We start from the raw sequence: 5,995 nt of genomic DNA on the forward strand, positions 1-5,995 counted from the left end.
GGGGAGACAAAGGCCACATAGAGAGTCATCGAGGCACCAGACGCGTGAAGAATGCTTTCTTGGACCTGCCAGCCAATAAGTAAGTGCAGATGAATGAGGGGCCCCAGCTGATACCACATGGAGAGGGAGAGTGGCCAGCTGAATCCTGGTCCACAGAACTGTAACAAATAATATTAAAACATGTGGCTTTTAAAAAAAAAATTGTACTAGGGATTGAATCCAGGGGCACTGAGCCACATCCCCAGCCCTTTTTATTTTTTATCTTGAGATATGGTCTCCCTAAATTGCTTAGGGCCTGGCTAAAGTTGCTGAGACTGGCTTTGAACTTGTGATCCTTCTGCCTCAAACTATGGAGTCCCTGGGATCACAGGTGTGCACCATGTTGCTCAGCTAAAACGTGTAGCTATTTTAAACCACCAAGTTTTAGAGGAAGGTTAATGCAGCAATAGATGGCAGAAATACCTTCTTACTTGAATGATACACTTCTCCTTAAGCGATTGGAGATCCTTGTCTGCTGGAGTCACCAAGTTCCCAGGATTATGCATTGCCTCCCACTTCCCTTGTGTCTCACTGAGCAGGAGGGCTTGGCCCTAAGCTCTCCCTCATTCAGAGGGGGCTGTCACTTGTGACTCCCACTCATACAGCCTACAGAGAGACAGGGCTCAGACTGGAGCCCCATTTCCACAGTCCTCTCCCCCTGGACATTAAAACAGACCCCTTTCCTGGGTCCATGCACACACCAAACCTGGGAGAGTCAGAGGGACACTTAGTTATGCAGAGGGAAGGGCACAACACCACCCAGGAGGTAGGCTCACAGGAGGCATGACTTGGGGTCTTACAGGTGCTCCATCTGAGAAGCTGAGGTCCCTTCCCTCTGCCCATATGGAATTGTTGGCAAACTTCTGGTGTGGCAAGAAGAGATGGGATCCAGGGGAGGAACAGGAGTTAGAGAAAAGAGAGTGCCATGAAGGAGAAGGGCCCGTGGCTATCAGGAGGCAAACCTCACCCATGAGCAGCCACTGGTTGAGTTCACGGGTGTTTTATCAGCTTTTTCGGGACTGTGATCAGGAGACCTGACAAGAAAAATCAGAGGAGGAAAAAGTTCATTTAGGGCTCAGGGTTTTAGAGGTCTCAGTTCATAGATGGCCAGCTCCATTACTCTGGGTCCAAAGTGAGGCAGAGCATCACGGCAGAAAGGCACAGTGGAGGAAAGCAGCTCAAGACATGGCCAGCAGGGAGCAGAGAGAGCTCTACTCACCAGGGACAAAATATAAACTCAAGACATGCCCCCAGTAACCCCCTCTTCCAGCTACATCCTTCCTGCCTACTGTTACCACTCAGTTAATCCAGATCAATGGATTAATCCACTAAGTATGTTACACCTCTCATCATCTAATCATTTCATCCCTGAATATTCTTGCATTATCTCTCACATGAGCTTTTGGGGGACATCACATATCCAATCACAACATGACACTAGGCATTGCCCACCCACTGGGGTGGGGCAGGGGGCTGAGGAGAATAGGGCACAAAAGTTACTCAGCATACCTCCTGCCCTTGCCACCTGTATGGGTTGGAAAATACGACTTAAACTAGAAGTAAAGTAACTGGGCATGGTGGTGCACACCTGTAATCCCAGTGACTCAGAAGGTTGAGGCAGGAGGATTTGAAAGATTGAGCCAGCCTAGTGAGTCCCTAAATAACTTAATAAAAACCCTGTCTCAAAAATCAAAAGGGCTGGGAATGTGGCTCAGTGGTTAAGCACCTTTGGGTTCAATCTCTGGTACCAAAAACCAAAAAACAAATCTAAGAGTAAAATACCGTTTGCATATTTGTCAGACTGTGTGTGCTTAGATGGCTAATGTAAAAATTCCATTTAGTAGAGAAATTTCATCAACAGGAAGGGCTCACACCCATGAAGACTGAAGAATTTTTCACATAGTTTAGGAACTTTGTGTTAACCTACTCCCTTCCCTCACCAGACTTGAGCTCCTTGAGGCTGGGGTGGCCTCAGTCAATGCCATGTAGAGCAGAAGAACTGCCCAGCTGAGTCCTGCCTGAATTCCTGACCTGTAAAACCATAGCAATTTTAAATGATTTTTAAATAAATGATTGAATGAATGAATGAATGAGGAAATGGCCAGGGAACTCAGATTTGCCTGGAAAACCTGATTTATTTTGCCAAGAGGTCCCAGGAGCTGTAGTAAACTCTAACATTCTGTCCATTCAAAGGGACTTCTAACTCCTTTTCTTGGGAAACTCCAAATGGGTTAAACTGGAATTCAGTGCAACTTGGCAAGTACAATAATCATGCAGAAGGTGAGGTGCCTTTGTTCTACACCACCCACCACATGTAGCCTGCAGTCTCCCAGACCCCCAGCCACTGTTTGCCACAGTTGCTATTAGTGTGAGTGACCTTATCACTGTGATGGGATTCTCCCCAGAAACCCACTAAGTCCACTGCTCTCTCCTCAGGTGCCCACACCCTGGTGAGCATTTGCAGTTTCTCAAGGGCCCATGTTGGTCTCTGTCTTCCTCAGCCCCCCCCCACAACAAAACTGCCACTCAGGGGAAGGAATTGGGGAGAAGCTGGATGATGTGCCACCAATTCTACTTGATCTCCAGGCAGCAAGGAGGTAGAGTTATAAGAGACTGAAATGTATTTTATTTTCATACCTTAACTTTCTATTATGAAAAATTTCAAATATACATGCAAGTAGGTGAAAATAAAATAAAGTTTCATGTATCTTCATCCACTTTCAATAATTATCAATATTCTGACATTTTTGTTTCATCTACCACATTTTTTAAAAGATTGTTTAAAAAGAAACCCCAGTTTCATCTCATGTTACCTATAAACACTTCAAAAATGTGGGAATTGAAATGTAGAATCACTGAATTTGGGGGTTAGGTCAACTTCAGAAGTCCTCCTGTGTTTCCATAGGCTAGCCCAGGATAGGTCTGCAGCAGGGCTCACTCTGGGAGGCCCAACCAGGGGGACATGGGAAGCACAGAGAATGCAGGGCTAACTCTGCCTGGGGCTGGGGAAATGCTCCCTGCCCTGACTGGTGTAGTCTTTCTAGGGCCCAATAAGGGTTCATCTGAAGGATCCTCCGGCTTCCTTTCCTCCAACTTCCCCCTCACCTGCCACCACTGAATCTACACCCACGCCCATATGATTAAGGGATTTTCACTTACATTTGACAAGCAAGACAAAATATGCTCAGAGAGGATCAGTGATTTGCTCAGGGTTACCCAGCTAGTGAAGGCAGAAGCAGAACCCCTCCTGTCCCCACTACCAAGTTGTGTTAGCTAGAAAGCCAGGCCCTCAGGACTGCACCCCAGCTGGCCCTGGATATCCTCTTCTCCGTTTATCCTGAACTAGGGGACAGTTCATGCTCTGTGTTCTTCCTGAGGTAAACAGTGGAGGGCAGGCTCAGTGGTTTCTCCCGGGGCTAGCGGGTGAACGTTGCTTTTGAAAAGTGGCTTTGGGGGAGGCTAACCTTCCTCTGAGAGAGAAGTTTTAGGAAGTGTGCTAAATTAGAGGGATAAAGTTTTATTGGGGCTTCAAAGCCCTCCTCAAACGCGCCCTGCAGGCACTCCCCTCCCCCACCAGAGCCATTGTATCGCTGCCCTTTGATGTTGGAGAGGCCCAATCCATCTCTTTCATATCACTACAAAGGAGCCTCCTAATGACTTTGTTTAGACAGCCTTTTCTCCAAATATTAAACATTTGGTCTTCCCAGGCCCCCCAAGCACTTATCATCTAGCTTGTTGCAAAATCTACTTTCCCCACACGGCTTGGCCTCCCTGGGCAGATCTGGACCCGTCGCCACGCACTCCTCTCCCCGCCCCAGCAGGCAGCTCTCTGGACACGGCCCTTCCTCTGGCAAGAAGGCTGGACCTCGAGCCGCATCTTCCACCCCAGCCCTGCTGGGAGCCTCTGGGAAAGCCTCAGGGAAACCCAGGGCTAGGGGTACTTGGGGCAGGCGAAGGGGTAGCTTTGCCTGTGGTGGCAGACCCCGCACCTGGACCAGGTCATCTGCGGGCTGCCAGGGGTGAGAACCCTTCCTGTTTTCAGACTAGAGACCGCCTGGAGCGGTGGTGCCTCGTACTCCCACAGGCTCTGTCCTCCCTCCTTCAGAAGTCACTTTGTTCCCAGAGCAGGTCCCTTCCTGGAGCCCATCTGCCCTGCCACCCCTCCTCAGGTCGAGAAGTGGGCTCATACTGAAGCCAGATTTAAAGTTAGGTAGTCAGTGTAGTTAGGTAAATCCGGTCTAATATCGAGTGAAATCTAAAATGGAGGCCATGCTGGGAATGACTCAGGGAAAACAGGACAACTCATGGAATGTTAATGAAGTTCCGAAAAGGCCCTAGGCCAAAGTCCACCTGGAAGAAGTATTAATGAACAGCCCCCAACAGATTTGAAGACAGCCCATCCCAAAGAAATGTTAATGAAGCCCAGGATACAGCCCCCAACAGATTTGGAGATAGCCCATCACAAAGAAGTGATAATGAAGTCCTTCCTGCTCAGACTACTTCTTTGGCCCACCTGTGTCCCACCCCTCGGGCCTTCCAACCTACATTCCATCACTGAAAGAACTATAAAAAGGGGAAACAACCGCACTTCCACGGATTCCACCTTTTGGGTCCCCTTCTTCCTCCGGGAGAAGTCCTTTCTTCTGTCCTTTAATAAATTTCTAATCTCTACTCTGGCCTTGCCTCGGCGTGCTTCAACATCGGGGAGCAAGAACTCACCCAGCGGTAACAATACCCTCTCCACAGCTATCGATGTCCCCCTCCTGATCCCTCTCCCTTCCCCACCTGATGTCACCTGGTACCAACTGTGCTGTGATTCTCTCTGTCACCCGGCCCACCCTGCTGTCCTTCTCCATGTCATAAGCTGATTCCCCACCGACTTTGTGGCTTGGGGCTGCTCCTTCAAAGTCTCTCCTGAGTCCTCTCATGGCTGTACCTGAGCAGGAGCCAGCCTCCCACTCCCAGCGACATGGGGGTCAGGGAAGTTTCAAAGGGACTTTGAGCAGTTCCTTCCATCCCTCCCTTCCTCCCTCCCTCACTTCTTGCTTTCCTTCTTCTCCCTCTTTCTTTCTTCCTTCTTTCAACCATTTATAATGAAAAAAATCTCAAATGTTTTCAAGAGTAGAAATCACAAATCCCCACATACTTGTCACCTAGCTCCTGAAATGATCAACCTGAGGCGTCTTGCTTCCTCTAAAGCCCCTCACCAGCCCTCTCCCCCAACACGGGAGTGTATGAAGTGAGTTCCAGATGGCACCGGCCAAGTCTGTAAGCACTTCAGTATCTTATCTCTAAAAGATAGGGCTTTGAGGAAAATGTAGTCACATATCACATTTAAAAACAGAAACAATAGTTTCTTAATGTATGAAGTATCTAGTTAGTGTTCAGATTTCCCAAGTGGTTTTATAATTGACCTTTTTGTAGCTGGCTTGTTTGGATCAGGACATTGAACTCAGAGAATTGAAGGGGTGGGTGACCCATTTTGGTGTGGGGTGGTGGGTAGTGACTAGGCAAGACATGATTGCCATCTGCTGACATTCATTGGCCCTACTGCAGATAACAGGGTCTCCCAATGTTTTATTAGCCGCTTCTGAATTCCTCAGCAAGCCATTGCTCTAAAATTGTTTCCTGGTCAGAAATATCATCTCAGGTTCAAAGTGGTGTCCATTTTCCCAGGCAGGCATGTCTGCACTCCAGCCCAACAGTCAGTCAGGAGTCCTTACTGTTCTGTACTGAAGTCCACTGACTTCTTTGGTCACAACTATTTGCAACCCCCTACAATTTAACAGTCTTCCTCAGGCAGCTGATCTTGGTGCTAGAGTCAGCATGTGATTGACACATAGTCCATTAAATATGTGCTAGTGAATAAAGAGGAAGTCTTCAGCTCATCATTTAAAAAAAAAAAAAACTTGTTGCTTCCTTGATTTGTTTTCTTTAGGAGGGTTACAAGTGCCTA

The sequence above is a fragment of the Ictidomys tridecemlineatus genome, chromosome 5 (assembly GCF_052094955.1).
Source record: "Ictidomys tridecemlineatus isolate mIctTri1 chromosome 5, mIctTri1.hap1, whole genome shotgun sequence".
Lineage (NCBI taxonomy): Eukaryota > Metazoa > Chordata > Mammalia > Rodentia > Sciuridae > Ictidomys > Ictidomys tridecemlineatus.